The following is a 15,530-nucleotide window of genomic DNA, read 5'->3' as shown; positions in this document are numbered from 1 at the left end:
TCTACACCCAACGTGGGGCCCGAACTTAACAACCCGGAGATCAAGAGTCGCTCGCTCTACTGGCTGAGCCAGCCAAGTGCCTCAAGTTTTCTAATTTTTATTTAAAAAATTTTTTTAAATGGGAAAGTCTGAAACTTTTAAATATTGGCAGCTAATTACAAAAAAGTTTATGAGTCTCATAAATTAGACATACAGGTCTGTGGACTGAATTCAACTTGAAGAGGGTCAGTATGCTGGGTTTGTGGACCTTAGGAATATAAGAATTTGTCTTCTCTATCTCATACAGCTATTCAGAGGATCGCTATATTTAATAGTGCGTTGTAAGCTGCAGCAACGTACAATAGACCTGAAAGGTGTTTGAATATAGAAATGCCCTATGGGAGGGGTGCCTGCGTGGCTCAGTCGGTTAAGCGTCCCAGGGGAGGGTAAGTTTCAGGAAAATAGCTTTACTCACATTCAGGTTCCCATCAACTCTTGGCCTGGGAGTTAATAAACTGTTCTTTTATTGGTTAAAAATAATTTTATTATCTAAGTCCGCGTTAAAAAAATTGATTTCATGTTATTAGCATTGTAGGGAAAGCGGGTTATAAATGGAATGTATATTTAAACTTCAGAATTCTATTTTGCATTCTGTAACAATGGTAGCTTTTTATGTCGTTAGCATATGAAATGAAATATCATTTTAATATATAATTAAATAGTAAAGATTTATATAAGGTAATATGCATTTTAGTCAATATTTCTATTATTTGGATACATATATGTTCTATAATACTATAATAATTGCAACAATAAGTCCAGAAAGGACAAAAGCAATTTGAGAGAAGTTTTGTTCCCTACATGCTAAAGTATTAGGCAATCTTTTTATCTTGAGAGAGAATCAAATGAAAATGGGATATGATTCTTTAAAACATTCATGTTAGTGATTAGATTACCTCTTTTCCTATTTTGTCTGCATAAGAAGCACAAATTTTAATTTCAGGAATATATATGAAATACATTACGATTGTTCTAAATGTATTCAAGTGATGTGCAAATAACAAATAGGCACAGGTAAGTTATTAAGAAGCAAGATGAAATGGTATGTCTTCTTGGAATGCCATGATTTTATAGACTGAAATAACTGAAGGGTACCTAAATGTAAACTCACTTCCTCTTACATGGATAGATAACCATTTTCTCTTTTGAGTTGTTTCCTCTTGATCTTACTAACTCAAGACATAAAGACTTTATTTCTTCTTCTTTCTTCTAAGTTGGTCTCGTTTTCTTCCCCTATATTTAAGCTTTTTCTCTTTTTGTCTCATGTATATAGTAAGTCTCTCGGATTTGATCCATTAAAGTTTCTGGCTCATAACTTAAAAATACATTTTTCAGTTCTCACAGTATATATTGAAGGACACAAGGGGATAGGGTTTCCCCATAAGCAGGGCAATATGTGACATATTTACCAAATGAGACAGCAAGGGCATAATCAGAACAGACACGGCCATGGTCAGGACAGACCTTGGCTGTAATCAAATGCTCCAGACTTACTGGTTCTTTTTAAAGACAAGTTGCAACTGTGCAATTTTATTAGCCCTGGAATAATTATAGTATGGGCAACACTGAGACATTTGGTTACTGTGTTAGTCTGGATAACTACTCACTAGCTACCACAATAGACCAGCTCTGAAATCTCAGGGGCTTCACACAACAAACATTTATTTCTTGCCCACACAAAATGTTGTCGTCAGTAGAGATTTTCTTCCGCTCAGAGACCCCGGGCGCCTCCACCTTGTGATGTTGCCCTATTAACATGTGGCTTCCAAAGTCACTGCATGAGGAATGGGAGAACTGAAGGACTCCCCCTGGGTCCCAAGACCTGGATCCAGAAGTGATACAAGACACTACTCACCTTTCATGGGCGGGAACTAGATCCATGTCTCCAACCCACCTGCAAGGAAAAGGAGAAAATGTAGGAAGCATATCAGTTGCTTTTGAGTTCACAGCCCAAGTACTGATGGTGATTTCTATCTCTTGTCACACGTTCATTTAACTGATGGTACCTTGAGACCATGACCTGATTCTGAGACTTCTTTGCTTCTCTAATTAGTTCTGTCATACTCTCTCCAATCTACTTCTGGATCAGATGTCCAAGAGGGACAATCTTATTGTCTTGTTTATCATCATAATCGGTTTGGGCAGAGCCTTTGTTTAAAGCAATCTGAAATGCACAGGCCAGTTTACAGACGGACTGCTCTTGATTATGTGCCCACACCTGTTACAGCCGTCCGTGGAAAGAAGTTTGGGAATAAACTGCATAGGAATTTGGAGATAAAATGAATAAACAAATTTGGCAAAATTGTTTTGAATAGTTTTAAAAGCACATCTAACAAAGTCTTCGTTGTTATTAAATTGTTACTATATCACAGTAATTACAAAATCAAAATCTGTCAAGGTTTTGTAGAGAACTACAGCTTTATTTTTTCAAGCCTATTTAAGTAGTCTGAATTAAGAGTAGCTGCTATAAATGTCAGTCTACAAACTAAGGTGTACTAAAATGTATCTTTCATTTTTTCAATAGTTGAATTTAATTTCTATTTTATGTTTTCATTCTGTGGAGTGCAAGAAACTTAATTTTGTTAAATTTCAGGCCTCCCCTACTTACCCAGGGTTGCATCTAAGATTCAAAGTATTTATGGATTTACGTAGAATCGAGGCATTTGACAGTGTTCAATTTTGTCCTCTGTACATATCCCCCCTGGGATATGAGACATGGACAGTGGCAGAAATCACCACTTATCTACAGATATCCATTTCTCTTTCTTTAGTCAAAAACCACCTTATTTTTATCTGGGTACCTGGCTGCCCAGCTAGTGACTACGTTTCCCGAGTCTCCTAAAGCTGGGTATGGACATGTGTCAAAGGGCTGGCTGATGGGTGGTGAACGGGAATGATGTGTCAACTTCTGGGTCATGCCCTTAAACGGCATCTGCTGACCCTCAGCTTTCCATGTTCCTTTTTCTCTCTCTCCAAGGCTGGAATGAAGATAGGGTGATGATGAGCCAGCTTTGTTTCTGGGAGGGCGCGAGGGCAATATCCTGGGGGGTGGCTCCTGGTTGGCCCGGTGGAGCAGGGCAGCTTCAGCGTCCTGGACCACTACCACCCTGAACTTGTATGGGACAGAAATGAGTGTTCTGTCTTGCTAGGACTCTGTTCTTTTGGTCTCTGTGAAAGCAGCTGAGCCAATATCTTAAAGGATACACCCACTTTCCGGGGTGGTTCCTGCTGTGTTCTCCCTTGCTTCTGATGGGCAAGCCTCTTCCTGTCGGTTCTCAGGGCTGTAGCTCTCTCCATGTCAGTAATGTTCTAATGCTTCCTTACCGGCTGCACCATGAGAAACTCTGCCTCTGTGCTTGTCTTGCATTTCTGGCATCATTCTGCTGCCACCACACGAGTCTGTGGCTTTGAGAGCTCTGTGGGACTCACAGGACCATCTGCCTAAATACAGCATACAGATTTTCCATCTACTGTGCATGCAGGACCCAGGAATATCGAGTCCCTTGGCTTCCAGATTCCACCTAGAGAGGGAGCAGAATATGTTGGTCTAGAATCCCCAGATATATCTGGCGTTTTCCTCCCCCAGCCTCAATCAGAGGGCTCAGCTTAGGACAGCAGTGGGATGAGACTAGAGTCCCTTCTTTGGAGCCCACCGGTGTCTTTGCCTTTCTTTCAAATCTCCTTATCAGACGAATCTTTCTGAGTAGTAACAATATGGGAAGCTCTGTTCTAACATGTCAGGTTTCCTTCTAAGTCTTTTTGCCTTAATACCTGGGCCTAAGCTTTAAAAATATTTTGTTTTAACTGTTGGTTACCAGAGTGGAAAGGGGTGGGGGATGGGTGAAATAGGTGATGGGGACGAAGGGGCGTGCTTGTCGTGATGAGCACATGGTGTCTTACAGAAGGACTGAATCACTATGTTGTACACCCGAACACTGTATGTGAGCTAGCTGGAGTTAAGGTAAAAACTTAAAAAATAAATGTTTTCTTTTTCTGGATTCTGCTGTATCATTCCTTCTCTGAGGCAAGTAAGGCAGAACATCCCATGAGGCAGAGGGTGGTGATAACTAAAATAATGCAGTTGGATGGAAGTGTTTGTTAATATTTCAAAATTTCATCTGTCAGTGAACTAGCAGCCAATATTGCCAAGACCTATCTTTTAGGAGTTCCTGTCAATAAATAAGGATTATTTGTTGTGGTGCAGTGGAAGGTTCATTGGCTCAAGATTTACAAGGTTTGTGTTCCAGTCCTGGTTTATGCCTCTTCTTTGGAAGCATACCTTCTCTGTTAATAGTAAAGGGCAATTCCAAATGTTTGTCTCCTTTAACCGTGGACTTTTTGACTCTGCTGATTGTGTAATGTTGGGAAACTGACCTAGATTTCAAGCTTCAGTTTTTGCTATACATTTCCATAGCACTTTTTAAAAAAGATTTTATTTATTTATTTTTGTGAGAGAGAGAGTGAGAGATAGAGAGAAAGAGCACTACTGTGGGGAGGGGCAGAGGGAGAAGCAGACCTCCTGCTGAGCAGGGAGCCTGATGTGGGGCCCAGGACCCTGGGATCATGACCTGAGTCGAATGCAGACGCTTAACAACTGAGCCACCCAGCTGCCTTCCTTAGCACTTTGTACCTCGGACACAGGGAATGTATGTGGAAAAATAATAATAGTTCATATTTAAACAGAATTTCTAAATTGTAAGTATTACTCTTAGTGCTTCACATATACTGTTTCTTTTGTGACTCATTTATGAGATGGATACTGAGATACAATCCAAAGGAGAACTAGGATTTAAGTCTATACAATCTGGTTCCAGGGTCTGTGCTCTTAATTATTAAGCTAGACAACCTCTTGTAACAGGAAATATTTTGAAGGAAAGGAATGAAAATGTATTGTAATTACTGGAGTGCTTTCCTGGTTTTTTTTTTCTCCTTTGATTTAGAGGTACTGATCTTTCAAAAGCAAACCATGACTCAGTTCTGCCTAAATTATCCCAAAGTTCAGGTATGCTCAGGAATAACTGAATGCATGCTAAGAGTACAGTTATTAAAATTGCTATTATTATTATTATTATTTTTTAAAGATTTTATTTATTTATTTGACAGAGAGAGACACAGCGAGAGAGGGAACACAAGCAGGGGGAGTGGGAGAGGGAGAAGCAGGCCTCCAGCCGAGCAGGGAGCCCGATGTGGGACTAGATCCCAGGACCCTGGGATCACGACCTGAGCTGAAGGCAGTCGCTTAACCAACTGAGCCACCCAGGAGCCCTAAAATTGCTATTATTTTTTATTTTATTTTATTATTATTATTTTTTAAAGATTTTATTTATTTATTTGACAGAGAGAGACAGCGAGAGAGGGAACACAAGCAGGGGGAGTGGGAGAGGGAGAAGCAGGCTTCCTGCAGAGCAGGGAGCCCGATGCGGAGCTCAATCCCAGGACCCTGAGACCATGACCTGAGCCGAAGGCAGATGCTTAACAACTGAGCCACCCAGGCACCCCTAAAATTGCTATTAATTTTTTTTTAAAGATTTTATTTATTTATTTGAGAGAGAGAGACATAGCGAGAGCAGGAACACAAGCAGGGGGAATGGGAGAGGGAGAAGCAGGCTTCCCGCCGAGCAGGGAGCCCGATGTGGGACTCGATCCCAGCACCCTGGGATCATGACCTGAGCCGAAGGCAGACGCTTAACGACTGAGCCACCCAGGCGCCCCGCTATTAATTTTTATAAAGTGCATTTTTATAAGTACATTTACTTTATTCAAACTACCTCCTTCCAAAGATGGATTTAGTTCAGGAATCAATGCAAGCAACTCAGTTTTAATTTCCACTCAGAAATTATAATTCAAAAATAGTACTAACCAAGTAATAATGAAGTAAATGTTTGCTTGGCTTTCTTGGAGGGATGCTCTTTAAAGGACTTCTACCCCAGCCAAACTGTGTAATTGAAATTTAATTGCGCGATAAAACTTTATCACCATCTAGTGTCAGTAAGGAACACTGCAGTAATGTTGCTTGTCCCTCTTGCTTCTGTTAGTAGTATCTAGCACTCCCAGGTGGTACTGCCTGATTCCTTTACCAGAGACCATGGGTTCTGTAGACTATTTTAATAACTGAATTTCAGAGTAACTCATTTCACGTCATTTCTCACTTCCAAAGCACGGTTTATTTTATGAGCGTGCTCTCAGGGGACCATAGGGATTTTCATCCAAGTTAGAGACCACGTGCTCACCCCTAAAAGAGCCCTTTACTTTAGCTTCAAGATGCTGAACATGGGGAAAACCTTCATGATATATATTTACATTATTATGAGATAGTTTAGACGTTCTGAAGAACGTCAAGATAATAGATCAAATTTCGGTGTGCTCACTGTATTGGTTATCCACGGCTGTATAACAAATTGCCTCAGCGCTGCAACCTACAAAGCAAAACACTGATTATCTCACACTGTTTTTGCGGGTCAGGAATCAGAGTGGCTTCGCTGGGCGGTTCTGGGCCAGTGTCTCCCTCCAGGCTGTGGGCAGCTCATCTCAAAGCCTAACTGGGGCCGGAGGGACAGCTTCCAAGCTTACTCTTGTTTGTTGGCAGGTTTTGGTTTCTTGCTGACTGTTTCCTGACATGTGGGCCTCTTTGTAGGACTTGCTTCCCCCAGAGCAAGAGAGAAGGAAGCCTGAGGGAGAGAGGGGGGGTGGGAGGGAAGGTGGGAGGGAAGCAGGGAGGGAGAGAGGGGGATGCCATAGTCTTTTTTCAGAACCTAGTTTCAGAAGTAATGTTTTACTTCTACCGTATGTTACTGGTCACTCAAACTGGTGTCCCTGGGCCTGGTACCATGTGGAGGGGGACTACGCAGGGCGTGAAGGCAGGAGGCAGCCATCATGGGGACCATCTTGAAGCCTGGCTGCAACACCCACCTTCAAGTTTTACTAAATAGAAACATTTTGCCCCGTTTGTGTTACTACCTTATAAGTGAGTTTAGCCCAGGGCTAAACTCTGAGAGACATAAATGGGAAAGAACTTTTTCTTCCCAAGGGCTTTCAACCACACTGCTCAATCTCTCCTCCTCCCTCGGTGACTGACATCTCTGATAGATCCCGTGGCTCACATTGGGCTGTTCGAGAGATGAAAAAGCTTAGTGCAATCTCAAATGCAGCTTCAATCTTATGTCTTTACCTCTTCTTACTGCTGACTCTGTGAGGAAGGAGATCAGGGTTCCTTCAAGAATTTTTTTGGCTTCCTTTGCTTCTTTCTTGCTCTCTAATTGCTCTAGCATGGGGTTCAGTATGTGGATTAAAGAGGAGCAAAAAAATCTTTGTATTTAGCTGATATTATATATAGTCCTCTCTTGGCTAAATCTAGCTCATTCCCTCCATTAACCTGAGCATCCAAGTACAGGTTCTTCAGGTGAAGATGTAGGTTATTGGGAGAACCCATGAATGGGCTTCATTCTGTTTAAGTCGTTCTCTAGTGGCTTCTTGAAACCCACTCTCACCCTACACAGCCTCTTCCTGCTGGGGACCCCTGACCTCAGGAAGCAGCGTTCTTGGGAGGTAGTAGGGTCTCTTCAGGATGGCTTATGCCAAGCTACTCCCTGCAAGCCCTTTTGGTCAACAGGAAAACATCATGTGTCTTTTTCCTGCCAAATGCCTACCCATCCAGTTAGCCCTCCCGCCCCGTAACTGTGCTGCTCCAGCCAGTCTTCTGCATTTGGAATTCTCCAGACGGGCTCCCCAGGTATAGATGCCAACAAATACCTTGCGGATGCTCATTGGCTTTCCTTAGACCTCTTTCTGCTCTTGTCTTTGGTGTCCGAGTAGTACCAGGCCCACAGTGTGAGGGCTCTGTAAACATCCAGCCAGAAGGCGAGATGGCAGTTTACTCTCTTGTAGGCACTCTTGGTCCCTGTGACTGATTTGCTTGGAGCCTCTCTCTCGGCTTGGCAGTGGGTAAGAAACATTCGATTATGGGAGGCGGCGAAACCCCCCAAAATCCCATTCAAGTGAATGTATGGCCTTCTCCTAAAATGGCTGGAAAAACCTGACAGGGACTGATACTTGAAGGACCAGCTTGGTCATTTTTTATAAAATTCTGCAGAAATGTGTCTAGGAAGTCTCTTTGGCTGCAGGGCCTTAGCTGAATTTCAAAGACAGTGAGAAAACCCCTTTTAACATCTTAAATTCTGCTCAGATTAAAACATGTAGAAATTTACAGATTTAATTGAAATCCCCTGTGTATTTGTCCTGAATTCCACTCCCCTCCTTGCCTACCTAGAGGGTGTTTTTCAACGCCGTATATATTTAATACTTGTCCTGGTCCATTTGGGCAGCTATGACAGAATACCACAGACTGGGTGGCTTATAAACAACAGAAATTTATTATTTACAGTTCTGGAGGCTGAAAATCTGAGATCAGAGTGCCAGCATGGTCAAGGGAGGGCCCTGTTCCAGGTCACAGACTTCTCATTGTATCCACACATGGGGGAAGGGGACAAAGGAGCTCTCTTGAGCCTCTTGTATAAAGGCATTAATCTCATTCATGAAGGCTCTGCCCTCATGAACTAATTACCTTCCGCCTTCTAATACCATCACATAGGGCAGTGGGATTTCAACATTTGAATCTGGGCCTGGGGGGTGGTGGTGTTGGGGGGATACACAAACATTTGGACCGCGGCAATACCTGCTACCATATGTGTACATCTCTATGACGAATATATTGTAGGTATTTTTCAAGCTTATAGAAATGGTATTTTAGCATGCATTTCATCCTGCAACTTGCTTACATTGTTCCACATGTTTTTAAGATGGATCTATGTGGATACTTGAAATTCTAATTCTTCCTTTTAATAATTTTACAGTATTTCATTTGTTAATATGAGATATACTTTATTTAAAAAATTTATTCTATTGGGGGCACCTGGGTGGCTCAGTCTTTAAGTGTCTGCCTTCTGCTCAGGTCATGATCCCAGGGACTTGGGATCGAGTCCCGTGTTGGGCTCCCTGCTCAGCAGGGAGTCTGCTTCTCCCTCTGACCCTACCCCCTTTTGTGCTCTCTCTCTCTCAAATAAATAAATAAAAAATAAAAAATCTTTAAAATAAAATAAAACTTTCTTCTATTGGTCATTTACATGATTTTTAAAATTTTCTTTTCTTTCTCTTTTTTACTATTGCAGATGAGATAGCAATCACCATCCTGGTACTTGTCTCCTTTTTTTAGACTTTATTAATGTGACAGAGAGAGCACAGAGGGAGAGTGAGAGAGAGAAGCAGACTCCTTGCTGAGGAGAGACACCAACATGGGCCTCAATACCCGGACCCTGAGATCATGACCTGAGCCAAAGGCAGATGCTTAACAAACTGAGCCACTCAGGTGCCCTTCATCATTCATGTTTTTATGCCTGTCTCTCTGTGCTGTGTTCTGGGTAAGTTTTTTACCGTTATCTCCCATTTCATTAATTTGTTTAGTGTATCTGGGCTAGAGTTTTCCTGATTATTGAATTTTTAATTTCAGTCACTATTTTTGCTTCGAAGATTTAAAATGCATTCTTTCTCATGTAAGTTTTTCCTTATTTTTTGTTTTTGCTTCACAAATTCTTTTTTTTTTTTTTAAGATTTTATTTATTTATTTGACAGAGAGATAGAGAGAGAGCACAAGTAGGCAGAGAGGCAGGCAGAGGGAGATGGAGAAGCAGGTCTCCCCGCTGAGCAGGGAGCCCGATGTGGAGCTCGATCCCAGGACCCTGGGATCACGACCCGAGCCGAAGGCAGCCGCCTAACCGACTGAGCCACCCAGGTGCCCCTGCTTCACGAATTCGTGCTTTACAAAGATGAAACATTCTTCACTGAGCTTAATATACTTATTTTCAAGTTTTGTCAGATTCTTTCAAAAAATTAATTTGTTTTGGAATCCATTTACATTTGGAATGTAGAATTTTGGGGTAACTTTCTTAGCATTAGATGTTACTTTTCATGGTTCTGGAATTTTGTTTGTATGTACATTTTGAGGCATATGTATATTTCTGAATAAAACATCCACTTTCCAGAGACGCCTGGGTGACTCAGTTGGTGAAGGATCTGCCTTCGGCTCAGGTCATGATCCCAGGGTCCTGGGATGGAGCGCCCGCCCTATCCCCCACTGGGCTCCCTGCTCAGTGGGGAGTCTGTTTCTCCCTCTTTCTCTGTGTGCACTCTCTTTCTTTCAAATAAATAAATAAATAAATAAATAAATAAATTTTTTTTTTAAAGATTTTATTTATTTGTTTGACAGAGAGAGACACAGCAAGAGAGGGAACACAAGCAGGGGGAGTGGGAGAGGAGAAGCAGGCTCCTGGCTGAGCAGGGAGCCCGATGTTGGGCTCGATCCCAGGACCCTGAGATCATGACCTGAGCCGACGCAGACGCTTAACGACTGAGCCACCCAGGCGCCCCTAAATAAATAAATCTTAAAAAAATAAAATAAAATGTCTACTTTCTCTCTACTTTCATGAAGATGGGATGGGGGTCTACAATTTACAGAGAGGAAGGCTTATTTTATAAGCCAATTATTAATTTTTATGATAATGAGTTTTATTATAAGCTTTTTTAAATTTAAATTTTAATTAATTTATTTTTAAAGATTTTATTTATTTATTTTCCAGAGAGCAAGAGAGCACAAGCAGGGGGAGTGGCAGAGGGAGATGGAGAAGCAGGCCTCCCTGCTGAGCAGGGAGCCCGATGTGGGGCTCAGTCCCAGGACCCTGGGATCATGACTGGAGCCAAAGGCAGACACTTAACTGACTGAGCCAGTCAGGCGCCCCCTTTTGTTACCCTTTTATCATTAGTTTTGTTTTGGTGGCTCAAGCTTATTGATGCCCATGGAAGTGATGTGTAACCATATTTGGGCCTGGATGTTAAACATATGAAATATGGGGGCTGGAGGAGGTGGAGAACAATTCAGTATATAACAACATGTCTTCAATAAATATTTGTTAAATTAACATCACTGATTTCCATAGGTCTCTCTATTTCTGATGGTCATTTTCCCTTAACATAGAGTTGCTCTTTTAGGTTTTCTTGTGTCTGTATGAATTTGTTATTTTCCTTTCCCTTTGGATCCCTTCTGAAGAAAGGGGTATCCCTAGTATTCTAAGTATTCCCCGATATTTCATAATTTTGGATATATACAACACACTTTCTGGGATCGCCTAAATGAAAAGACAGAAATGCCAAGTGGTGGCAAGGATGTGGGGCAGCAGGGGTGCTCATGCCCTGCTGGTGGGAGGGTAAACTGGTACAACCATTTGGCAAGCTCTTTGGCAGCATATCAAAGCTAACCATCTGTACACCCTATGACCCAGGAGGTCTATTATCCAGCAGAAATACACCCATATGTTCATCAAAAGACACAAAAGTGTTCAGAGCCACACTGTTCATAATAGTTACCTAAATGCCCATCAAAAATAAATGAGTCAGGAAACACACCTGGGAGACATGACTCTCCCAGAGGCCCTGTGTATCCCGTGAGCACAGGGCAGCAAGCGCTCTATCTTAACTGACCTTTCTCTCTAGGCATGAGTAATGCAGGGCTAACAACCCTAACTCCAGGAAGATGGCCTGTGGGGCTGGAGTGTGCCCCAGACGCACAGGCCTAGAAGTCCAAGAGGCCTGAGGGCAGGAAGTGCTTCTGGAGCAACACCTGCATGTGTGGGTTCCTCAGGAAAAAAAAAAAAAGATAAATAAAGAAATTGGTAAATTGGAAATCTCACTCAATGAGGTTGTATGCAGCAATGAAAAAGAATCATCTACATCTCCCCACAACCATATAAATACATCTTCTAGAAGAAACGGTAGGTGAAACAGTGGTGTACTTATACGAGGGGGTGGTGGAAGGTTCACCCCAGGTGTAGACAATAAGGATGTGCACTGTCTGTAGAGAATTTAAAAACAATATTAAAACTGACAAAAAATCAGTGTTGTTTTTTTTTTAAAGATTTATTTATTTTTAGAGAGAAAGAGAACCGGGGGTGGGGGGGTGGCGGAGAGGGGCAGAGGGAGAGGGGGAGAGAATCTCCAGCAGACCCCCAGCTGAGTGCAGAGCCCGGTGTGGGGCTCCATCTCACGACCCTGTGATCACGACCCTGAGATCACGACCTGAGCTGAAACCAAGAGTCAGGTGCTTAACTGACTGAGCCACCCAGTGCCCGTCAGTTTTACTTTTTCACTGTCACCCTGTGCTATCGTTCGGAGCAGCATGGGTGATAAAATACTGTTGCCTGTGAGGGCATTCCATCTCTTCCCACACCCCCTCCCCCAGCACTGGCGTGAAAGAAGCTTCCCACCAAAGAGGATAAGCTACATGATTCCTTTTACATAAAGCACAAAAACAGGCAAAACTAATCTATGCTGTTGGCAGTCAGGATGGTTTTTTTTAACCCTTTGGGGGTAGTGACTGGCGTGGAGCACAAAGAGATTCTAGGCGCTGGAAATGTCCTGGATGTTGGTTACAGGGTGTGTTCAATTTGTGAGAGTTCACTGAGTTGTACTCCTAAGGTCTGGGCACTTCTCCATATATTACTCCGATAGAAAGTTTGTTTGTTTTTAAAGATTTTATTTATTTATTTGACAGAGAGAGAGAGACAGTGAGAGAGGGAACACAAGCAGGGGGAGTGGGAGAGGGAGAAGCAGGCTTCCCGCGGAGCAGGGAGCCAGATGCGGGGCTCGATCCCAGGACCCTGGGACCACGACCCGAGCTGAAGGCAGATGCTAAACGACTGAGCCACCCAGGTGCCCCAGAAAGTTTTTTAAGAAAGCTATGACATATATATATTTTTTAATTACATGTAATTAAGAATTATCATTTTGCCTAGGAATGTGTATCTGGCTTGATTTTGGGGAGGCAATCTTTCTGTCTGCTTTGACAGAAACTTTCATTAGGATCACTCAACAGCCTAAAACTGATATTTTCAGAATCAACTCCTAAAAACTCAGCACAGACGTTCATTCAGTGCCTGCCACATGGGAGAGGTACTGAGCCCATGCTCGGATGAGGAGATACGGAAGCCGCTTCTTTTGCTGAGAAGAAAACCTGGCTTATAAAGCAATGGAATTGCTTGGGACTTAATCACACGAAACTAGACATTTACCTTTGAACACAGGTGGCAGATCACCGGTCATATCTCTCCTTTGCTATTTCTGTGGAGTGTGAATTCTTTTTGAGGTCACTAACTTTGCAGAAGAGGGGCCATGTTGGAGCTGGGAAGAAGGAGAAAGGGTGGGTGGAATAGACGGATGCTAAAAAAAGAAGCTGAGGAAAAGGCAAGAGAGAGGAGAGAAGACATTGCTCTTCCATCCGCATCAACCAGTGTCGATGAAGAGATTAAACAGAACCAAACTGTCACTCACTCTCACTGCATAACAGAAAGGACATCTTTTTGGTCCAACAAAAAGCAGGAAAGATGTCATCTTAGGATAAAGGGCTCTTCTTTAAATTGAATAAGTTTAACTTTATGAAGTATCTACTTTTTTATACTTCTTTGTTATATTCTCCAGTGAACTGGTAAAATTTCCTCTCTGTCTCCTGCTTGAGAGGAACTTCTGCTCTGTCCCTGGGGTTCACCAATTTTTTCCATAAAGGATGAGATAATAAATATCTTAGGTTTTGGGGGCCATGCTCTCTTGCCTGCACTCCACCCTGCCATTGTACCTCGGATGATGTGGAAATGAATGGGTGTGTCTGTGTGCCAGAAAGCTTTTGGACACTGCGAGTTTTGGACACTAAAATTCGAATTTTGTAAGACTTCTTGGACACAAAACAGGATTCTTGTGATCTTCTCCCTCCACCTCAACCGTTAAAAAAGGCAAAGGCCATTCTTAGTTTGCAAACTGGCCTCTGGGGCTTTAGCCTGACATCTCCACCTTTATGCAAGCTGTTTCTGCGGCATGCCTTGCCCTCCTGGCCCTCCATCACCTTTTTTTTTTTTTAAAGATTTTATTTATCTGAGAGAGAGAGAGAGAGAGGGCATGAGCAGGGGGCAGGGGCAGAGGGAGAGGGAGAAGCAGACTCCCTGCTGAGTCAATTTCTAGAAAGAGTTCTATGGAAGGTAGGAATTAGGGCCACAGCCCAGGCCATACCTACTGCTGGAAACTATAGGGCAGGCTTGTATGGTATTCCCAGGCTCTCAAGTTGGTGCCTTTTCAAACTTGTGTTCTTTAAGTATTTGTTCAAGATCTCTTCGTTTGGGAAATGGTTAGACACTCTGTGGGAGGGAGACAGCCCCCTCAGCCTCTTCACTGGTATCAAGAGCACTTCCACGCTGGCCCGAAACTTGGTCACCTTCCACAGGTCACCCTCAGAGGCTAACTAGATTCGTCTCCCTAACAGGCAGCTTAGCGACCAGTTTCACACACCCCTGTGGGATCTCACTGTCTCTAAGTTACATAATACCGTATTTCCTCCAACCACACACCGCGCTTCACAGGAGTTTTGGTAAATACAGAATTCTCTATCTGGTTACATTTCCGGTGATATCCTGGTGCCTGTCTGCCTCTTACCCCAGCTTGGTGTGCAGTAATCAGGTTATTAGTGGGTTCTGGCAAAAGGAGGATGAAAACCTCCCTGGGGAGGGGAATGCAGACTCTCTGTCTTACACTTAGTCCTCCGGTCCAGTGCTGAGAGAGAGGGATCTTAGGCAGAGATGGGGTTTCCAAAGATGCTCTGGGAGATATTGGGGTAAGCTGCCATCTGGATGGGAAAGAGGGCCGTTGGCCTGGGTGAGAGATGCATTCTTGGCACTCGGGTACAGCTGTCCTGGGCCAGAGAGCTTGGCAAGCAGGTGTAAATGCGCCACTCCACCTGACGGGAGGGGACTGCCACTGGGCATCAGAGGGGAGGCAAGGTGCCCTTGTGCTACTCTGAAGGTGAAGAAGGTCTGGACAATAAACATCGCCCAGGAGTGTGTCCCCTGGGATGCAGCTTGGTAGGCGATGCCCAGAAACCGCCTGTGTGTAGAGTGTGTGGCTGTTAGGAACACGGGCTTGGTGTCAGATGCTGGACCACTTACTCATAACCTTGGACTATTCATTTAGAAATAGGATAATACCGACCACAGGATTGTTGACAAGATTAAGATAATATGAGTAAAGCACGGGGTAAGCGATACTGATATAAAGAGTCATGAAACCAGAAAGAAGTCATGGGTCAGCAACATATGAGATATTCCTGGCAATGTGACCCGATTTGAATCTATAGAGAGTGGTCTGGCATTCAGACACATGGGTCACATGTGTTTCCATGTGCCTTGGGTGGCCATGAGCTGGATTTTTTCCCCCCTTTAAGAAACCACATCCCTTTAATAGAAAGCTACAGCAAACACCATGCAATATGTAAAAAGGACCACTTATTTATTATCACTACATGTCAAAAACCATCTGGACCATTTTCTTGTAACAGATGTTTGCCAAATTAACTTTGGTAACAGAGAATTCATGCAGGGTATTTCTCTTAGCACAATGAATGCAACTAG

The 15,530-nt window shown here is 43.0% G+C and overlaps 2 long non-coding RNA genes across 8 annotated transcripts in view; one reads left to right on the top strand and one right to left on the bottom strand.

Moving 5' to 3' along the window:
• LOC145722216 (uncharacterized) overlaps nucleotides 1–2,776 on the bottom strand; it is a 42,702-nt gene extending 39,926 nt beyond the window's left edge. For both annotated transcript variants that reach the window (XR_014146323.1, XR_014146322.1), the window contains exons 1-2: nucleotides 2,648–2,776; nucleotides 1,895–1,933 (exon numbers count right to left, since the gene is read on the bottom strand). This is a non-coding gene — a long non-coding RNA (uncharacterized LOC145722216). The remainder of the gene's footprint in view (nucleotides 1–1,894; nucleotides 1,934–2,647) is intronic.
• Nucleotides 1–11,006, top strand: part of LOC145722215 (uncharacterized) — a 43,213-nt gene extending 32,207 nt beyond the window's left edge. For all 6 annotated transcript variants that reach the window (XR_014146318.1, XR_014146320.1, XR_014146321.1 and 3 more), the window contains 2 exons: nucleotides 9,204–9,452; nucleotides 10,668–11,006. This is a non-coding gene — a long non-coding RNA (uncharacterized LOC145722215). The remainder of the gene's footprint in view (nucleotides 1–9,203; nucleotides 9,453–10,667) is intronic.
• Nucleotides 11,007–15,530: the final 4,524 nt, after the last annotated feature.

This window comes from Leptonychotes weddellii, chromosome 6 (genome assembly GCF_054177405.1).
Source record: "Leptonychotes weddellii isolate Sample4059 chromosome 6, ASM5417740v2, whole genome shotgun sequence".
Lineage (NCBI taxonomy): Eukaryota > Metazoa > Chordata > Mammalia > Carnivora > Phocidae > Leptonychotes > Leptonychotes weddellii.
Note: the sequence above shows the minus strand (reverse complement) of the source record. Positions and strands in the feature narration are given on the sequence as shown.